This window comes from Oryzias latipes, chromosome 4 (genome assembly GCF_053564925.1).
Source record: "Oryzias latipes strain Hd-rR chromosome 4, Olatipes_Hd-rR_3.1".
Taxonomy (NCBI): Eukaryota; Metazoa; Chordata; class Actinopteri; order Beloniformes; family Adrianichthyidae; genus Oryzias; species Oryzias latipes.
In genome coordinates, this window is record NC_136240.1 from 4622461 (window position 1) to 4644927 (window position 22467).

Consider the following 22467-nt stretch of genomic DNA (forward strand, 5'->3'; position numbering starts at 1 on the left):
ATCACAACCAAACAAAATTGGCTTTGGTTTTGTTTTAAACCTGATCAATTAGTGGGAATGAGTTAGGGACAGACCTGTGAAAGCTTTCAGGGGACATACACAAAACAAACTTTTGTTTCTTTGAAGTAAGGAAGATAGTCTACTTCTCAACATTCAAGTTTTCTGGCTGTCAGTTTTTCCACACTTGTTCTTGTTTTTCCCTCAGAGCGCCGTGGTCCCCTGAATATTCCCTGCAAACATGTGTGACCTCAAAAATGTGCAGATGGATGGTCTTCCACATATAAAGTATTATCTAAGACACCTCACTACCACTTTCATTTAGGTCATCGCCCCTAATAAAACTCTGCCACTGCCTCACCTGGATTTCAGCATTTTGTCTTATTTATTTAGTCCTCATTATTCACCAAAAAGACGGTCTAAAAATCTAAATACTTTATACGCTTAAGGTACATATTGAACAAGTTAATTTATTTTATATCAAAGGTTTTTTGTACTGAGGCTAATTGGTATAATAATTTACTTACCTGATGCATCTGATGGTGAATTAAATTATTTTTATCTTTTGTTTGGAACTGTTTCATTGCACAACTGTGTCTTGTAATCAGAGTGTTAAAGAAAAATGCTCGTCTTCGACAGACAGCTGCGTTCTGAGGTTTGGGCACAAGTAGGTTAGTTGAATTTGTTATTGGTGATTAAGGGACTTTTGTTAATTAAAGGTTGATGCTTTCATTATAATATTCTAGGTTTATTTATATAATACTCATGTTATTAAACCACATTTCAGCTTCCTACATTTTGACTTGAAATAATTAGGACGAAAAGATTCCAAACAGACGTTTAATATAGATATAAGGTGAATGGAGACATGATCATAAATATAAGGCAGGTTCTGGTTCTTGAGCACCAACTGTCACATTTTAGATAAACAGGAGAAGGAAGAACATCTATTTAATTCATCATAATTAAGCCAATTAATCATAAGCCAATTCATCATAATTAACAGACCATAACACTAGTCAATCCCATATATTGAAGCTAAAGGCCATAAAGTACACTGGCTCCTGTTAAACACGGCTGCAGAATTATCCTGAGGTTCTACAGCCACAGTAGGGGTTAGAGAGGAGGACATCATTCCGTTACATAAAGCATTTAAATATTGAAGAGACTTACATGTGCTGCGGGGAAACAGATTAAACAGAAGGATAATTATGATGGGCTTCCTTTGCTGTGTGTGGCAACAAAAGCACGTCAATGACATTTGAAGCAGGAGAAGAAGATTTAATTTTAGCCTCTAGGTTTCAAAACAAAATTATATGACATTTTTTCAGTAGTTGTCTAATCTTTACAAAGTACTTCAAGTCCCATCAGTTCTCACACAGCGGAGTGAGTTTGTTCCTCACAACCTCACTCAAGAACCGTTTTACTTAGACTCCCCAATCCAAGCCCTCAATGCTGCAGGTCAATTGGGTCCCATTCAGTGGATCTAAACCCAAGACCTCCCATCTGAGGGCAGACACTCTTCCACTAGGTAACTGGGTTTGTAACCGCAGTAATTCGATAAGATCAGAAAGAATTCAATAACTTTTATGTTTTTCCATTTCTTGTTCAAACTTTTACAGGGGATTTGAATGTGTTCATTTCAGATTATGTGATTGTCAGATCTTTATGTCATCGTCAGACTTCAAGAGTACAGAGTCTTTACTGAGAAACATTCAGTGTTTGTAAAGAGGAACATCTTTCTGGAGCCCCCTGATGGGAGTCTCTCAGCAGCTAACAGCCCAACATGTAAATGATTTACAAAATTTCAGATAAGACGATAAAACCCCAACAGGTCAAGAAATAAGGGCAGAGTTCTTAGATAGAAACACTGGAGCCTCTTAAGCTTCAGTTTTTGTGGAATTCTTTAACGTTTTGTAGAAAGCTATGGAAACATGACAGCCAAACCAAAGACAAATAAAGCAGGCACCTTCTGTGGACCAACCTGCTCTACCATCACCAGATCCATGAGCAGCAAACGCCTCATCAAGGCCTAATTATACAGCAAATTACTGGATGTTTAATAACATTGAGTTATTTCTGTTTCATCTTCAATGCAATGGCTTGGTATACAAACTATTGTTAACGTCTGACTTTAAAGAAATATTGAAATGTAACAAAAGTGTTGCATCAGGAGCTGACCTGAAATCTAGAATATAAAAAGTACTTAGCTCCTAGCATCACAAACATGGATGTGTGCAATATCCCAAGATGCATCACGCTTACCCAAGATGCATTTCGATCAGCCAATCATGGTCTTGTTGTTCCACCTCAATTACAGGGACACGGTGATTGGCCGAAATGCATCTTGGGTATACATTTCGGCTATGATCTAAGAGCCAAGTCCAGTAGCCGAATCTGTTAATCTGTCTAATCTTATGATATTTTTCAGATTTTCATCAAGACAATAATAGATCGATCATTTTTGCTTTTATTTTTACCCCTATTGAATGCTCACAGAGACACAGAAGTAGCGCCAGAAAGCGGCTTTTGCAGCAAGATGGACGGAGAGCGTACCAGGATCATGTGAATAAACGTGATTACCGATGCTTATGCGTTTTTTTTAAATAAATAGATCTGATCTCTAAACATCCTCCGTGTCTTCAATGCAATGTAATGAGACACCCACAGGCAGAAATGTGAAGGTATCTGCTGTAAATCTATGACGTAAATAACAGGATAAATGATCGGCTAGTTAGCATGTAGCCTGCTAGCATTCAAATGTAAAACGACTGCTAACGAGTATGTTAAAAGACTAGTCCTGAATATTATTATTCCTATTCAACCCTAAACTACAATATCAGCTGGCTGTCTGTCTACCGGCCAGCCAGCTGCCCGAATGCCGGCATGACAAGCAAAAGAGCTCTGCGGAGGAGCTAGGAGCTATGTCCCGTGAATCATATGGCAAAGCAGCAAGTCTAGCGATCATAAATCTTATGATATTTTTCTTATATTTATTGAGACAGTAGTAAATTGATCATTCTTGTTTTTCTTTTTCCTTTCTTGAACGAATGTGGATCACAGAGACACGGAAGTTACCGCTGAAAGCGGCTTTTGCGGCCGAACGGAGACCATATCCGTGTTAATGAATGACTTATGACGTGAATAATTATTGCGTTCGAACAAATTAATTATTTCGCTCACGCGAGTTAATCATTTCGAGGGACCGAAATAGTATATTGAGGGAACGCAATATTATCTTGTGTGGAATGGAATATTATTTCGTTCGAACAAGATATTAATTTGTGGGTACAAGATATTAATTCGTAGGAACGTGATATATTTTAATTTTTTAATGTCCGGACACGGGCTCTGTAGGAATCAATTGCTGGAGTGGTAGATTTTTATTCTATTGGTCAACTTGGCAGGTGAGTAAAAAGTGAAACGTTGACCTCTGGGGTTGTGACTTCAAACTTTGAGGATCAAAACACACGCAGCCAAATCTATTTAAAGGCTGTATCTGCTAGATGTGAGAGTATGATGAATTTGTTTCAAAACTCTGTCGAGTGCGAGAAGCGTTTTTCTTTATGAGATGCTCCAGCTAGCGGTAGCTCACAAAACATCAGCCGCATTGATCTACAAACATTTTTACAGACTGTATTTAGTTGAACTCTGTGTCTGAGCATATTGTTAATCATATTCTGTCTTTTATAATTTTTGTTAAAGGAGGTAGAAAAATAGATTAAAATCGAATTTGGAATAAATAAAAAAAAAATCAGAGAATTTATTTTTTAGCCATATTGCCCTACTCTCTATGTGTGACTCAGTAGATGATTATTTTATCCATAAAACAAGTGGACAACATGAGACTTTAAGTCCCTCTGCAGACTTGTTCTAGCAGCGGGCAGCTAACCGACTAGATGTTGGTTTTAATCCATTTAAAAGTCTAAATGTTAATGTGTCTTTATACAAGGCTCCTGCTCCAAATGTGGTTCCTGGTTCAAGTAAGTGTGAGATGCATAAACAGATTCTATCATGCTAACAAAGTTTAGTGAGAGTACAGCCAGTCCTAACACAGTCCATTCAGGACTATTTTACAGCACTTAACCCTAAAACCAAAGCATTTCTGACATTTACAGACGTTCAGTCATCACTTTCCATTTAACGTGTTCACAAACACAATCTCTCTTTTTTCCACATTTCACACTTACACTAATAAAACACACTAATCAGAGTTCAATGAGCGGCCATGTGCATCATGAATGATTAAAGCAAACGCAACAGAAGGTCCTGGATGAAACTGCAGGTGGATTTAGTAAAGGTATCTAGAACTACCAACTATTCTTAGGTCTTGAAGCACACAGAATAGTGGACTGATGTTAGATCATGCTTTTCAAACACCAAGAGTGAAGCTTCTCTGAATCCTCATGTTTGTTGTTTTGTGCATAGTTCCTGGAAAAAGTTCAGGCTGCCAAATTCTGTAAAAATTTCTCTACTTACTGATTTTCATCAAGCTGGAAATTATACCGAAAAGTCCATTAAACCCTGAAGCCGATCTCTGAGGAGACGAGTAACATTTCAGTTGGTGACTTGGCGGAGGGATTTTAGCCTTGTGCACTTGGCAATCAGAGTGTAGAATCAATTCACATGGGGATGGATAAAAATAGCAATGAGTGTCATTCTTAGCACATCTACAAGAGGAACGTCCATTTACAGAAGAGTGGCTTTTATCTAATATTAATGATGAACGAAAATAAAGTGGCTTAAACCAACATCACCAAATTTTAAACATTACATCCTAAAAAGGTGATGATTTGGTGAGACAACTGTTCCATAGCTGGAGCTGCAAAAGGTGCCGTTGTGTTTACAGTTATATCTTCAGCACACATCATCATCATCATCACCATCACACACATCATCATCATCAGAAATATGAAATTTGAAGAGCTTTTGTAATTCCAAGCAACATGGATTATTTTTGTGAGAAAGAGTCTTAAGGCCCGTACACACCGGGACGAATATTCGCCAGGCGTTATTCGCCAGCGTTTTTCGCCACGTTTTTTGTGTTCACACCCAGGCGATTTTCGCTGACGATGAGTGGAGTGAACATGCAATTTCATTCCCTGACATTATATGGCGCTTAATGTAAAACAGAAATACTCCTGTACACAAGGTGGCGCTGCGCAACTTTACGCTTCTTAAAGTCGCTTTTCACTCAGAAGAAGAGAGCAAGTATTTACACACTTGTCAGAATCAAACAAAGAAAACATGAATATTTCAAGCATCAGTAGCTCCAACTGGTGCTTGGTTCGGGGATATTTTAGAATGTCCGTCATTATTGCTTCGCGGCAGTGTAGACGCTACTTGGCGTCTATCTTCTTCGCTGGTATGTGTGCTCAACAAGGCAGTTTTGTGTTTGAGCGCCCTCAAGTTGTGTTTTACTGTAACTTCAGAAGCTCCAGACACGTGAGCAAAAGCGCCATTCTCATTGGTCGAGTAGATTTCGACGCGATGCGTCGAAAAAAAAAAACGAACCCGAGGCGTTTTTTTTTTTTGACGCTTTAACGCGTGGCGTTTTTTCGCGTCGGTGTGCACACTCTCGTTGGTGCCCTTTGTTTAGTCACGAGGCGTTAAACGTCGGCGAAAATCGCCGGCGAAATTCGTCCCGGTGTGAACAGGCCTTTAGGAGTAATGCTGTATGAAACTCCACTAGCATTTCTAACACTTGTAAATAATAAATACACATGCTTTCACTCTCAATAGAGTCTCCTATGTGAATTTGGAGCACTTGGAGAGCCATTTCAGCTTCTCAGCAGCCTAAAGACACATTTGACATCACTAACAATGTGTAAGAGCTCATGAGTGTCCGCTCAGGTGAGACAGCGGCCGGACACCCACAGCTGTTCTAGCCGAAAAGAAAGATGGTGCTTCTTCAGTTTTGGGTCATAAATCTAACATCATGGTGATTTCATCTTTAAACTAAATTTAAAAATAACCCAGGAGTAAAGTGAGAAGTAACTTATTACTGCTCTTTTAAATACTCATATTGACCGTCCTGTTTTCTGTAACCCTTGTGCTATCCTGGGCACTTTACCATTGGGAGTTGGGTCATCTAGACCCACTAGACAGTGCTCTGAACCTTTTTTCTTCAATGATTTGTGATCTTCACTGGTGTCCATGGATTACATGAAATCTTTCCACCTTTATCCACCTTTGTCAGAACACGCCAATGTAAGGGTGGGGTCATCTAATATAGCACAAGGGTTAAATCATTTATTCTAAATGGTGTGGCAGATAAAAATCCCAAGGATTTTGTGCACCGTTCCTAAATGGGCAATTAAGGTCATTTGATGAGGCTCTCTGGAAAGTTAATCTTTTTACAGCAATTATAGAAAAAACAGTAAAATAATTACAATTATTTGTATAAGAAAGAGTACAAGTGTTTTGATTATCAATAAACATGCTGATGATTTCTTTGAAGTGAAATTAATCAAGAGCTATGAAAGCTTCTGCTTTAACATTGTGTGGTTGTCTGGCAAAACAAAAGGTCAGAGTTCACAGACTGAAAGCGACAGAAAAATGTGGTCAATTTATTTTGTCTCTACTTTGAAGCAATATGACTGAAAGCCGTTTTTATAGTTAACAAAATAGAGATCACTCTGTAAACCTCAGTGGGGTGAATCGACTTACTGGAGTCCAGTGGTGAGTGGGGAAGACACTGGGCTACCATTTCCAAACAATAACTACTGTGAGGATCAGGTTAAAATCATTTTTATTACTGAAATCTAACAGTCACATCCTTTTCACTTGCTGGAGTCAAAAACAGGACGACAAAAATGTTATCTAAGAGGGAAAAGTGCATCATCTTTATGCAATGTATATATTGTTTCTCTTTCAAACATAAAATGCAAATACATAAAATAGAGAAAACCTTTTTTGCTAGTAGTTATAAAGATTTATATTTTAATGTACTTTTTATTAATAATTGCACGAATGTTAAAATAGATTTAAAAAGTATGTTTCTCATCCTTGTTTTCAGTGAATTCTTATCCTGTCTTCAATCCCTAATTTTTTGCCTATTTTTTTCTGATAATCTTTCTAATGTATTATTACTAAGAGGACAGTGTAAATGTAAACCCCACACAGCAGGACTCATGCCATGCAGACTGGTCAACTCAGTCCATCACATCCCCACTTCTCTTTCCTGCACATCATTCTTTTTTTCTAGAACTTTAAGTCATTGTGTCCAGACTGTCATCCCATCATTTAGGTCAAGTATAAATAAAACAAATACCTTATTTTCCAGACTATAAGTCGCCCTTTTTTTCATAGTTTGGCAAGGGGTGCGACTTATACTCCGCAGCGACTTATCTTAGAAATAAATTGAAATAAATACATTGTTAACCCTCCTGTTATTTTCATTTGTGAGGAACAGAGATGATGTTCCTGGGTCAATTTGATGTATGAGGTATGTTAAGTGTTAAGAGTATGTAAAGTGACTCAGAGAATCAGCAAACCTTTTTTTACAGTAAGATCTTGACGGCTAAAAACATAATATTCTATTTTCCAATGATTTCATAGATTCAGAAATGCAATAAAAATGACTACTGTTTCTACAAATACAGGATGAAAACAGAGTATTAGTTGGACAATGATGCTTCATGAAAGGAATAAATAAATAAGTACGAGAAAGAATTACTGTGAAATTATGAGATAAACAGTCTGCTATGATTGTGTCATATCAGTTTGTGCAAGTTATTATATCTTGGTCTCAGATTTTGTAAAATAAATTTCCCATCAAAATGCGACTTATCTGTGTTTATAGTCCGGAAAAAAATACGGTACTCCTTTTATGTTTCTGCTGGTTCTTTAAAAAAAACAAAAACTTCCTGAGAATGTCATGCAAGAATCCCTCTATATAAAAAAAGTTTTTTTTTTTTTTCAAAAATCAACATTTACCAGGGAAAATTTGAATAATAACTTTTTTTCAACAGAGGCTAAAATATTTCATAGTAGGCCTGCACAATATACCGCAAATTTAGCATTATCGCAATATCCAGCTCTGCAACATGCATATTGTAAAAGACGGCGAAAACCGCAATAAATCGTAAACCTTAAATGTGTTAAAACAATCTTATGGCAGCTTGAAACATTTAACGAATCAAATAAATCCCTTTATGCTTTGACCAATCAGATGGACGCCTTCCCATTGTTTACTAATCTGATGGAGGCCTATTATGTTAGACGTTTGTCACCTAGTATAATTTTTAAACTGTTGCAATGAAATGGGAATTATGTTTTTGGTTCTTTTCTATTTGTTTATATACCGCAAATGATATCGTTATCGCAATATTAATCTCTAATATCGCAAGTTTTCCTCATATCGTGCAGCCCTATTTCATAGAAATTCTCTTAATAAGAATGGTGGTCTCAGGTTTATTCTTCCATTCATATACGGTGGTGTTTTGAAACCTAAACAACCCAAACCAGTTCCACCTGGGTCGTTAACCGCTGAAAGAGATGACCAGTTTGGGGAGGGAGTCACTGGCTCCCCAACCCCCAGCTGAGGACAAAGGACTCTTAACGACCCGAAACCATGTAGGCTAAGTTGACAATACCATCCAGTTTCAGGTCTGACTCCTCCCCCATGAGTGCATATATACCAGCTCTTCGACCAGCTTTTTCAGAATTGACAAAGCCTCTTGGATAGGAGGTGAAACGTCTTCTAACATAAAAAACCAAGTCCAGATGACAGCCTCTAAGCCTACTACATAAATGTAATCACTTAAAGGTTTGTGACCAAAAAATATGAATGAACCAATTTTTCATGTCTCATGTCCGACTACAGACAGACTGACAGGATAAGAAAAAAAAGAGCACAAAGAATTGATTAGAAAATCAGAGACCTAGATGCAGAATCAGTTTCTGTCCAATCTTGTTGTCATCCTGAAAAAGCAACCATGAACAAAAATGCCGACTGAAAGCTCTCCTAAACCTGAAACAATGGTCGCTGTAGACCTTAATTTTACAGAGGAAGTCACCTTTATATCAAATACCCAAACATGTGGGGAGAATTCACTCAGAAAATAAGCCTTAAAAAAACAGATTCTGAGTGCTGCTACATAGGGCTGCACGATATGAGGAAAACTCGCGATATGCGATATAAGTAATCAATATTCGATGACGATATAACTTGCGATAAATGAACAAATAGCAAAACAACAAAAACATTTCCATTTCACTGCAAAGTATAATTTAAATAAGGGTCAAAATACCTTAAATTATTCTCCAAATGACCTTCGTCTAATTAAGAGGGCAACATCTAACATAAAAGCTCCATCTGATTGGTCAACAACATGAAGGGCTCCATCTGATTGGTCAAATGGATAAAGAGATTTATTCAATTGATTAAATAGTTCATGTTGCCATAAGATTGTTTAAGCACATTTAAGGTTTACCATTTATTGCAATTTTCGCTGACTTTTGCTATATGGATATTGCACAGCTTGAAATTTGCGATTAATTGTGCAGGCCGACTGCTACACAAAATACTATGATTAGCTTTATTAGAAGACGGAAATAAGAAGAAAGCCTGAAGACGGGTTTCTAAAAACAACTCTCCAAATGTTGACAGTGTAAGCATCAAACAGACTTTGCTTTCTGCAGGCCCATGGCATCTCCCACCTGTTTCCCTGCAAGTCCTCAGCGAGTGACTCATCCATTTGCCCGCTGAGTTAGATGAAGCGCTCCTGTTGAACTGCAGATGAATATTCAGTGTGCCTCTGCTTGATTAACCTCTCAGGTCTGTTGCCGTGTTGCTTATACTGCCGCCTAAAGGAACCACTTTCAAAGGAAGCCACTTTATGAAACTTTTAAGAGGTAGGTTATTAATAAAACAGCACATTCTGAACAAATGTGAAAGACTTGCAAGGAAATGCTGCATTCACCTAGGACAGGTGAAGGCTACCGCAGCCACATAATGGAGGCCCATCTGGGGGGGGGGGGGGGGGGGGGGGGGCTGGAGAAAGGGCAAACTCCAGTGGAGACCTGCAGAACTCAGTGAAGTGCCACAACCATGCTGTGTAAATGACAGCCTTCCTGCACTGCAGGGATTTTATTCAAGTGCCAGTTCCATTTGAGCAACTAGCATCCCGCTTTAATAGGATTTCCTCTTTTTCTCTAAAAAATCTGGTTATGCAAACACCCAATCCACTAAAAATCCTTTAAGGTCTTAGAATGAGTCCATTAGATTAACCCCAGCGTGGCTTTAAAGAGACGTTTCCCTTTTCTAATGGATTTAAAGACAGCTGAGTGAGAACAGCTCCAACAGTTCCTGCAGAGCTGTGTCATCAAACACCGCCTTCAAAACCGTTTCCCTGCCTCACAGGCGGGCGGAACTGAATCAGGCAGGTTCTCCACATCACGGCTTGGACAGAAGACAGATTTTCTTTGTTCTGGGCACAGTTTATAAGTGAACCTGTGCTTTCCCATTAGTCTGTGAGAAAAAACACCCACTCAGCTGTGCAGTGTGTGTCCATACATCTGAATGCCTGCTATTAAATGGGGAAAAAAGAGACTGAAACGCCCAAAAGCACAGATGTCCTTCAGCAGTTTCAGGGAAATGAACAAGACCAAAATAATCTATGTGGATTCTTTTTTTTCTTCAAAGAGGAAACCTCCGTTTGTTTCCATATTCATACTGATTTGATAGGATGAATTCAGCAGTCTTGCTTCCTTCCAGTTCTGTGTTTTGGAGCAAATATGATGCAGTGAAAAAAAGCTTTGGTGCAATGCTTCTCTGAATGCATTCAGGTTAGCTTGCAAAAACCTTTTGATATCCATGGTAAAATGGATTCAAAATGGCACTGTGTATGTCCGACAAACGACACTAAGTGAGTTTATCTCAATTGTCATCTGAAAAGTCACGGCTGCATATTTTGAAAATTTGAAAGATTTTGTTAAATCTGGTGATTTTCACCAAATCACACCCAGCAAAAGCTAAATCAAACATTTGATTAAACAAAAATAAAACGTTCTTGTTTCAGAGTTTTACAACATGGATACAGTCAAATGAAGATCGTTTAGAGTTAGTAAAGGCGGTCATGGGCTTTGAGCCAATTGTGCCAAAGTGCCGAACATCTAAGCCGAAGCTCCAGATTTAAAATTAAGGTTCTTTAATAGACATTTTACAAATGGAGGTACTGCACATGACTTTAGTATTCATTCATTCATTAATGCATTTTCACTTACGTATTGGTTCTAATAGTCTGAAAAAAGTCATGTGGGGTGTTACTGTTGTGAAACAGAAAACAACCAACTAACTGAGGAAAGCAGCCTTGTTTATTTAGAGGTTAACGTCTGCACCTATCCATTTGCATCTTAAGAAAAACCCTCCCATTTCCTTTTCCTAGGATCAATAAAGAGGAGACAGGAGAGCATCAACAGGAAAAGGAGATCTTTTCCTGGAGGAATCAATGCTGTGAAGTGTTTCCATTTCTGACAGGATTGTAAGGGTCCTGACATTTTGGGCCCTGACTGTATTTAATTGGGGTTGATTTAATTGATACACGTGGTTGAACCAAACCGTTTCGGTACGTTTTTCTTTTTTTCCCGCATAAGCATTGTAACGACCCAACTGCTTTATCACTCGTAGCGAGGAAACGAGAGCCGAGCTCAAACAGTCTCAGAGAGAGAGTAGCCAGATAAATAGATGCTCCATCTCTTTTCCGGCATTAAAACCATTTATTATGAACACACACGAACAGCTTAACAACATGTAACACCTATCCCATGTAACTAGACGAATAACCCTCTGTTATTAAGTCGTATTACTAAGGGCGGTGCCCTGGATTCGTCTAATTTGATTTAGTTTAGGGGTAACTGGAAATACAAAAATCACTTAATTTAATACAAAAAAACAATACTGGAAATCGGCGGTGCCTCCACTTAACAGGAATTTAACATTAGAATTTTCCTACTAAGAATAATTTGAATTTAAACATTACAACCTTATTTTTTTATTTTTTTTTTCTTTATTTTAAATGAACCCCCACCCACAGTTAAATGAAATAAAAATACAGTTCACGTTAATCAAGAAGAGGTGGGGAAAAAATTCAGTTCCTTACACTGAAACCACAGCAACAAAATATTGGTATAGTCCCTTTTTTACTTTTTGTTTTTTTGTTGCAGGCCTGATCGATGCTCGGGTGCGTTGTGGCCAAAAACTGAAGACGGCCTTTTCACTTGTAAAGCAAGCAGAAAAAAAAACGTGCACGTACTCACTTATCGGATGGTTAGGGCAACTGTTGGCGGGCGAAAATGCTCTTCAGGCAAACTCAGCGGTATCCAGCTGCGCAGCAGGACAGAGTAAGCGGGAATCTCTGAGGCCTGGGGGTTGGAATCGCTCAGACGACCGGCAGGGTGTGCTCGATCTTCCACGGGTGCTCGGTCTTCCACAGGTGCTCGGTCTTCCACAGGGTCCAAAAAAGATTTGTATGACAAACAGTGTCCACAATTTTAACAGAAAGTTGACTCTGCGTCGAACTTGAAAAAATCGTAGCTACAAGCCTTCAGCGTCAGCTCCGCTCCTCACCAAGGTCTACGTCACATGCTCTAATGGCAATGGGTATTTCTGAAGAAACTCCGGTTGACACTGTTGAACTTGCACTCGAAACCATAAAAGCTATTGGCAAAGTGAGAGTACGAGGCAAAGTGTTTGATCCAGATAGCAACACAGTAACTGTGCTTTGCGAATGCCGAGAAGAAATGGATTCAACTAAGGTTCCTACCGAACTGGTTGTCGATGAAGGTGTTAAGTGGACTTTAGTTACTGTTGAACGAGAACAGAGTTCTGGTTTATTCTCAGAAAAACTGGTCAAGTTTCTCCAAGATGAAGGAAAATCTCTTGATGATGTAACTCAGCTATGTAGTCCCGTTCTTTCTGCGAACCAAAATGCTGAATCTGTCATTCGTGCATTGAGTGATTTAGCACAGTCACCCAAAAACAATGAACATAGTTCCTACAGGCGTCTAAGAACATTTTCTGGAGTCCATCCTACTCCACCTGGAGAAGATAACTTGGATAACTGGATGGAACAAGCTAAGTTCATGGTTGATGAATATGAGTACACAGACAGGGAGAAAAAACGAAGAATCGTTGAAAGTCTCAAAGGACCAGCTTTGGAGATCATACAAGCTGTGCGCATGTCAAATCCTGACGCAACTCATATGGATTACATTGAAGTCCTCGAGAGTACTTTTGGAACTGTAGAGTCAGGTGAAGAACTGTATTTTACATTCAAAGCTCTTCACCAAAAGCCGAATGAGTGCCTGTCAGATTTCTTCCTCAGATTAGAACGAACATTGAATAAGGTTGTGAAAAGGGGAGGCCTAAACGTCCATGAAGTCAATAAAGCTAGACTAGAGCAACTCATTAAGGGTGCCACTGAGTCTGATATAATGCTACTTAATTATGCAGGAATTTAAGAATGCATGAATTAGCCAGACAAAAGCTCAAAAAGCCATCAAAACAGTATGTTCGCAGTGTACAAACCACTGAGTCGGAGCATAAAAAAAATGAGTCAGCTGATCTTCAAACAGAAGTTCAAGAACTTAAAGAAAAGTTAAAAGCACTAAATAAACAGTCAACAGAAAGCAAACAAGGGTCCAAAAAAGACTTGTATGACAAACAGTGTCCACAATTTTAACAGAAAGTTGACTCTGCGTCGAACTTGAAAAAATCGTAGCTACAAGCCTTCAGCGCCAGCTCCGCTCCTCACCAAGGTCTGACTGTCTCTGCCCGTTAGTGAAACGTTTTTTTTTCGATTGCACCTCTTAGACACACCCACTTATCTCTGAATGGATGGATCATTATACGGACAGGTAACATAACAAATCAAATTTCAGACTTAACAAAAAATACATACAGGTTAGGCTGTGGGGCAAAATCAACTTTTACAACATACAAAACCAAATAACTTAATTCCCAATGGAACAAAAAACTTGTTAAACAAACTCAACAAGTGGCCATTGAACTCTCTCTCTCTTTTTGTTTTAAATAATACATTTTAATCTTTCAGTGGCCTAGTCTAAAATTTATTTCTTTCAAACTTTGACAGGGCTACAAACATGAACCTCACTTCTCTTCACAGCTCTCTCCGTGATGGTGGAGGATTCAACACACAAGATTTCATACATCCCATGAGTCTTAGTGGCTGTAGGCGGGGCTAACCCCCAGGTCGCCATTGTATTAACTTTGCGCTAAGCCTGGGCGAAAAATCGATTGAATAAATTAATTCGAATTTTTTTTGTTCTGGCCGATTTCAAAAATGACTAAATCGAGTTTTTGTGTAATGGCGCATTTTTGGCTCCCCAGAGCTTCCGTAGCGCTAATTTTACACGGTAGTATGGCAAGCGACAAACAACATAGCACACACGAAACAGCCAGCGACAGCATGGCTATCGGTGAGAGTGGGAAGTTTGTTCTCAAGAAATGAATAAAGTCATCTGTTGTTTGGAACTGGTATGGGTTTACTGCCACAGACGTGGAGGAAGAGACCGCACGCTGCAACATTTGCCTACAACCATTGCGCACCCCCAACACTTGTGCAAGCTCTCAGTCATTCTCGCGTGGCACGCGTTTCTTGCTCTTACACGCACGTGCAGTGTGCTGATCATTAGTTAGATAGTTAGTTGTTGGTTGGGCGATGTCCCTTAAATTGCCAGTTGACGATGTTTGCAGTAAACCATCGGGATGGACGATGATATCATCGGGGGGGTAATTTTTCGTTATTATATAATTATTATTTGTTATTTTACTTTATTTATTTTATTTCCCAATAAACAAAAAAAAAAACAATAGAAAAGAAGTTGTCCTCTCCCGCACTTCATTAGTCAAGTGGACAGGTGGAGCGCGGACTTACAGCTTTGTTTGAGGGGAAGGGGGGGATGCTTTATTACATGTGCGCTATGTGTGGGAGATTTAGGCCTGCGATCCGTCCCGCAACTCTAGGTGAATGAGCTGCAGGACTCAGGAGAACCGGGTCTAAAAGTGTGTGTCCAGGCAGAGCTGGGACCGCTAGCACACACTGCGGCTTTGTTTGGGGCAGTGAGTGTGTGAGCTTTTCAAAGCAGACATGTAGCTCAGTCCTTAGAAACCGTTCAAACAATCACGTGGATTTGTGTTTCCAGTCGTGTCCCGACTAAATAAAGGCTGATGTTATTCCCACATATTTACGTGCAGCCAAGATGCAGATTGCAGAACTTCCCGCATGGATTTATGTTCATCAAAGGCTAAATGTTGTTAGCCCGTGTTAGCATACTGCTAACTCTGGCGTCTTTCTTCATCAGAAAAAGCACTGACCACACAGATTAAAATTTAAACTATGAGCGAACATGCACTTCATAATAACCGTAACATTAATAAAAGCACGTTTAGAAGATCATCTCGTATATTACGGAGCTGCCAGATATCTATGTATGTAGCCGCTCAGCGGAACTTTGTTTCCTCTTCCGGTATTTCACACACTACTGCGCATTTGCAAATGATTTATTCCTACCGAAAGTGTGCCCCATTTGAACGTTTGTTATAGTCGGAAAAGGTTTTTCTGGGCCCATGTGCACGGTTGAATTCTAATCCGACCATTGATCCGATCAAGATATTTGTTTTGCACATGTAACCGCGGCTTAAGGTGTCGACCCCCAGCGTGGCGGGGGCGTGGCATCACGATGGTGTCTCTCCATCGTGAGGTCAGTCACCCATCACGATGGACGATGGTATCATCCATCGGCACAACCCTAGTTGTTACTGTTATTTGTTGATAAAGAATACTGCGTTGTAATTATTACTTGTACCGGTATTCATTTGCGACGCAATGAACCGACGAAATGTACCAAACCGAGCCCTATGATATTCTGAATCAAACCGAAATGAGATTTTAGCGTATCATTACACCCCTAGATTTGTATAATTTAAAAAAAAAATCAATTTACTATGCTGCCCCCAGGTTTTTGTTTAAATGTATTTTTTCTGTCAGTTTAGCCTTTTTACAAGTTTTATATAGTCCTGTTTAAGAAACATAATCTTATTAAAATCTACCTTTCTCTGTAGTAAAGGGGTTTGTGACCTTCACTAAACACATGAAATGGTTTGACTAAATTAAGTTCCCCTTTCTATTAGTTAAATGCAAAAAATTCTAAATGTTCTAAGAAGACAGACGGCAATACTTTTCAAAGCAAAAGCTCAGTGACTGGCCTTGTGTTAGTCTGTTTGGAGACACGCCACAGGAGAATGACCAAGAAAAAAATATTCCAGGAACCCAAACTAGGAAAAAAAAGGTAAATGGCATATAATTACATAGCGCTTTACTATCTTTTTGGAAGACCAAAAGGGCTTCACAGTCACAGTCCCATTCACCCATTCACACAATGATGGCGGTGCCAAAGATTGGCAACAACCGATAACCACCAGGAGCAAAGTGGAGTTCAGTGTCTGCTCAAGGACACTTCGGTACATGGCCTCGCAGAGCGGGAACCGAACCTGCAATCAATCTTCCAATGAGAGGTCGACCACTCTACCTCTGCACCACAGCCGTCCAAAAAAACTGTTAAACTATAAAACCATCTCACTTCATGTAATACAAGATAAATAGTCCAAAAATTTAGGTTTTTAGTAGATTACCAATCTAATAATTGTTAGTGGGTCAGATGTCATCCATAGCATCCTTCTGTTTCCTAACTCAAATATTACTGTCATTTTGAAATGCTTTTTGCACTGCTCCAAGTCAGAACAGGAGTGGTTAAATATATCCTTAAACGTATTCAAAATGCATATTACAAGTCACACTACTCTAACCTGACACGCTTAATGCATTTTGAGTCAGTGACTAAGTCAGGCCCTCTTTTAGGTTTCTTTTGAATAATGTACCATATTTTAGCAGCCATTTCTGAAAATACAAATTCAGTACATGGTCAAGCAGAAGATTACAATTTCCCCCCCAAAAAAGCTTCTGAAAAAATGTCTAACAAAGTCTCTATTCATCCCCTTATTCTGCTTTGTCCTGGGAAGGATCTGCTGGAGCCAAAAAAAACGCTTCTTGCTTTCTGCTATTGTGTCTTCATAGTGTGTGATGAAACAACACTACATTCAAAAACCAATGAGTGACACTTTACCTTCCTGTTTGAGGAAAGTTTGAAAACAAAATGCACCAGAACTGAGACACTTTAGCAAATAACCAACACAAGAAAGTAGTTCTCCTGTTCCATGATAAATAATTCATCTCTGTTCTCAAAAGCTTTTTTCTTTTAACTTTCATTGACAGATTTTATGGATAGGGAACCATCACGAGAGGAATTATTATGACCATTACCATTTTGTTCAATATTTGCAATTGAATTTACAAACAAAGGGATGGTCTTTTGATTACCAGTTTACTATCCAATCCTCAGCTTCAGAACAGCCTCACGGACTGTTTCAACAACTGTATTCTTTGTTTGTGCATTTCAAGTGCACATCTTTCCAAAGGCCACAGGCTGATTGATGTAAAAGCAACCCAAGATAGTGACAACCACAGTACTGAAAAACTACTGTTCAACTGATTCACAACAGGGTTGCCCCTCCTCAGGAATCACAACCAACAGCATCAACCAGAAGAATTGGCTTTGCAACTGGTGGTTGGAAAAGCAGTAGACAGTCCTCAAACTGTTTCAGTGAAATGGAAATGATGTATTTAGATGTTTTGCTATGTGTTCATGTATCACAAGTTATATCGTCAACGCAGTATTGCTCACTAATATAGCAAATCAGAGGTTTTCCTCATTTTGTGCAGCCCTACCAGCAAGTTAAGCTAGCTCACAACGTTTTTCCTCAAAGGAACCTGCTCTGGCTCTCTTTTATTGAGGGCCACAAAAATCTTCCCGCGGGCCGCCATTGGCCCCAAGCTGCACTTTGAGAACCCCTGTCCTAGAGGAATCTGTGGTATTTTAATTAATACATTATCAGTGACACACAACCAGTGACGGGTTATGCCTGTATTTGTTTAACACTGAAAGGGAAGATAAAATGACTTATTTCCTTGTCAGCTTTGGTAGAGCAAAGGTTGGTTGGTAAAGAAAGCAGAAAACCAGAGATTTTAAAAGCTAACTGTCATCATGACCCACTAACAGACTATGAAATCTACCAACAATCAGCCACCTTCTTTGCACAGGACACCAAAGGGTTAAAACCAAACAAAAGGGAAATTACTACAGTACGTATGCTATATAAAAAAAGACACACAGATGGTTTTATCATGTTGTTGCATACACCTTTGTGAAAAAGAAACCTTACCAAATAACATTAAGAATTCTTATCCGTTTTGATTACAACTTTTTCTGAGAACGGTGAGTTTGAAAAAAAAATCAACCCACTAATCAAATGACAGGAGTTCTCTCAAGTGCACCAACAGTCGCTAATTGAAAGTCTGTAAATTTTGCAGGCCTCTGTTAGATGCTATTCACACTTTGCTCTGATTCTGTATAGTTTACTGATGGGTTGCTGATAAGAGTGAAAGAGGTTTAGAGCCTCCGTGAGGAAATGGGTTATCTGCTGCCTGTAAAGAAAAGTTTCAGTTGCTCAAAAGCTGCTTGGTTGATGCATTAGCACTGAATTGAGCTGTTTGAAGCACATTGGTCTGATGATTCAGCATCATTTTGCAGCCTGGACTAATGTGTGTTTTAATAATCTGTGTGCAATGAAAGGTGGAACACAGCATTTTGAGTCAGTCTGTAAACCCTTATTGCATGTGCAACACCAAAAACATTGTCCTCCTGTCATGAACTTTTTATACAAACATCTTTCACAAAGTCCCATACCCACAAACCTGCCCATAGCTGTAACTTTGTAATTGATGACAAGATTCAATGACTCACTGAGCAGTAATTGGGTAGGTTTGACATTAATCAGGCTGACTGAGCTTGGAACTGACAAAAGTCTTCCCCACAAGCAGTGTAGGCGCACAGACTTAACACGCTCACATGAAAGCCTTCAGCCTTGTAGAGAAAATCTTTAGCCTAACCCTTTCTGTAGGTAATGTCGGAAATGACCAAAGATGCGTACGGGAGCAGAGACTTACCGACAGCTCAACTAACATTCAGCCCTCCACCCACTTAATCCAGAGGCCCCGCCACTTTGTGACATTAGCCAATTCTTTAGTGAAAATAAGGGCAAAGAGCTAAATTCCTTTCATAAACACATTTTACCTCATAACCACAAACTTACAGTGTGTATAAGTCTGTGTGAAGAAGTAACAAGCAGCTTTTTCACAGGCTTCTATCCTGACTAACTTGAGTCCAACATGTGTTTTAATAAGTGAAGGCTGCAGAGCTGGATGCATTCCTGACTGCACGGTCACTCGCTGCAACAGTCACAGACATGCCGGGGACAAACAGCTTGGTTATAGACCTTTAGAAAGACGACATTTAAAGTATCCTCAAACTGAAGAGATTGGTCTTATGGTGTACACCTCCAGTGTTCAAACCCCTAAATGACTTTTAATCACCACAGCATGAAGTCATCACGTTCCCATACAGGCACTTGAGGTTACTAATGGTTCACCACAGGTAATAGTTTAAAATACCTCAATTACCTGACAGCAATATTATCAATTGTGTTTTTAAAAAAAATGTAGAGCTCTTCCTTGTGTTCCATGAAAATACACATCAGTTCAGCTAAGCCTAGAGCCCCACCAATGCCCGAGTACGTCTGTAATGCTCATATGTGGATGTGTAGCACACACTGTGGTCTTGTGTAACAGAAATTAATGAAATTATAGATTTTATACGTCTTAAAATCCCTTGAAACCGCAAAAGCTTTGCAATTCCTTGAGCAGAAAGTTAGTTTTAATAAGACTGTTTATTTGTATTAAACTGTTATATTTGTTTTTTTCCCCAATTATATATTTGTAAATAATTGTTAGATATTTTCAATATTAAAAATCTCTGGTTTGACTGCTTTCTTTAACCAACTACTTTGATGGAATCAACCTGCATTCATGGGAATCTGCACAGACTTGTCAGGAGTGGCTAAACTGATGTGCGACGTTGCATAAAACTGACAAAAATATCCTTGCTGAAACTTTCTCAGCAAATCTGTCTCAACTCAAACACTTCAAGATACAGCTGCACAATATCAAGAAAACTTGCGATATTAGAGATCAATATTGCGGGCGGAGCCCATATAGGCCCAAAAGTTGCTTCTGACCTGGCTCTGAGGCAAGCAGAAAGTTGCATCATTAAAGGATTTAATTTCCAAGTGTCCCACATTGGCGAGGACATGAAACGGCTTGGTAATGAGAATGTTCCCCATGTATAATTTAGCCCTGCGGCGTGGGCGACTAATTTATGTTCATTAGAGACACACTGCTGAATTAAGTACACTCTATTATGATTTGTTTGTGCAACTAAATCCCTGTTGGTTTGTTGTGTTCATCTAAATGAGCAATGGCTAGTCTAATAGTTCAGCATATATGCAACTGGATTGTGGAAACTTATCTGTCTAAAGTATAATATGTGGTAATGTTACAAATCCATCATGTCTCCTAAAAAGGCTTTCGAACCTAACACCAAAACGAAGAGAAAGCATCACAAGAAAATATGGAAGCCGAAAACCGCCTGCCCTACTTTGTTTTGCCTGTTTTCTCATGATAATGACATGATCTTGTTATCACAAGATCATTTTCTTATGATAAAAGAGCAAGTCCCAAGTGACAAGAAGTACTTCCAGCCTGCGCCTCACATGCATCATTTTGTAACCATAGACGGTCTGATCCCTTCATCTGGTCACTGATGAAATTGACAACCACAGGATCACTCAAGGTTGGCCAACCTTCTCTTCAAATGATGATGACTGATTTGGACGTTGTTTATGATCAGGACAATCTCCGCCTGAGTTAGACCTCTATTAAATTGATCAATTAGAAATCAATCAGTTCTTCTGGTGCTCGACATTTTCTCTGACAAACTGCTTTGTTTTTCTGCGGATTGTAGGAAAATCAGAAAGAGTACTGCAGCCACCGGCATCGGGGTGGGTGGCTGTTTGGATTCTGATAATGTCCTGAGGTCAGTGAACGCACCAGGCAGACGCTTGTTGGCCCTGCGTTCCGTCATTCAACCTGCTGTTGAGTGTTTCAGGGAAATAAAGGGAGGGGAGCGTGTGCATGAGACGGAATTAAGGCGTTTGAGGAGCATAGCTCCACTAACAAGTCCAAAGTCGACTGAAAAAAATAAACTTTTGAGGAGAGTTTCTCTTGCTGTTGTTGAGAGTTGGTGGTGAAAGCTGTACGGCGTTGGTTACGGCTGACAATAACCACAAAATAAAGAGAATCAAAGGGTCTATATCATGCAAAATCAACTCTTTGAGCTTTTAGGTGTTTAATAATGTTGATTCCTCACTATAAACAACCCCAAAGTGGTATTTTAATCCATTCACACATTTCTGAGTATTCCTCTAAAAAGCCCCTCTCTGAGCACCAGCCCCTCCCAATCCACGAAAAATACTGGGTTATCACATTGTGACGTAACAATGTGAGGAACAGCCCCTTCCAGCAAGAGTCTGCTCTGCCAGCTCCTCCCCAGGATAACAGACACGCCCACTTTCTCTGTGGAGCTGGTGATTGGCTAAATGCTTTCCTTTTATATGCACTCCATGCACATCTATCTTTGAAAAAGTCTGGATGTTGTTTGTTTTCGTGGGTGAAACAGACACGCTGCCGAGGCCGGCTCCAAGTTGACGTCATGACATGGGTGGCGCCCACAACGAGATCAAGGGGCGGAGCCTCAAAGATCCAGTAGTTTAAAAAAAAAACTATTTCATGCAGAAAAAGTCTTCTTTGTTGTGCTAAAGGTAATCCTTTATATGGATGTGGGTAACTCTGAAAGGAGTATGAACAGCATGGCATAGGCCAGAGGTGGGCACTGAGGGCCGCATTCCTGCATGTTTTCCAGCATACCCTGCTCTGGCATGTTCTAATTGGCTGGACACACCTGAACCAGGTAATCAGCCATGAGAAGGGCAAGACTATCTGGAAATCATGCAGACACACCGGCCCTCGAGGCCTGGAATTGCCCACCCCTGGCATAGGCCCTTGAAGATAATCTCACTCTTTTTTAATGAAATAATCTAATATGACATCATGACAGTATCTCCACTCAGTGCTCAGAGAGGTCAGTGGGTTTTCCTCCACTCAGTCCAGGTGTTCCGTAGTGACCCTCACCGGGCTGGTAAGCAGGACACCCACTGATGTCCTTGTTTAGATAACAGGTATGCCATGCCGTTCCTAAATAACCCAGCATTCAGTGCAGCAGGACTTTACCATGATGGATGATCAACGGGACCAACTGATGGACTGTGACTGTGGCTGTGACTACGTTAAGTCTGGACAGACAGAGCTGCCCTGTTAACGCCTGAACCAGAAGGCTGGCGGCCCCCTGGGGGTCTGCGGGGGGGGGGGGGGGGGG

The 22467-nt window shown here is 39.7% G+C and overlaps 1 protein-coding gene across 3 annotated transcripts in view; it reads right to left on the reverse strand.

The window, feature by feature from the left end:
* The window catches only part of rab6ba (RAB6B, member RAS oncogene family a), a 46284-nt gene that overhangs the window by 23028 nt on the left and 789 nt on the right, over nt 1-22467 (reverse strand). The window lies entirely within an intron of this gene.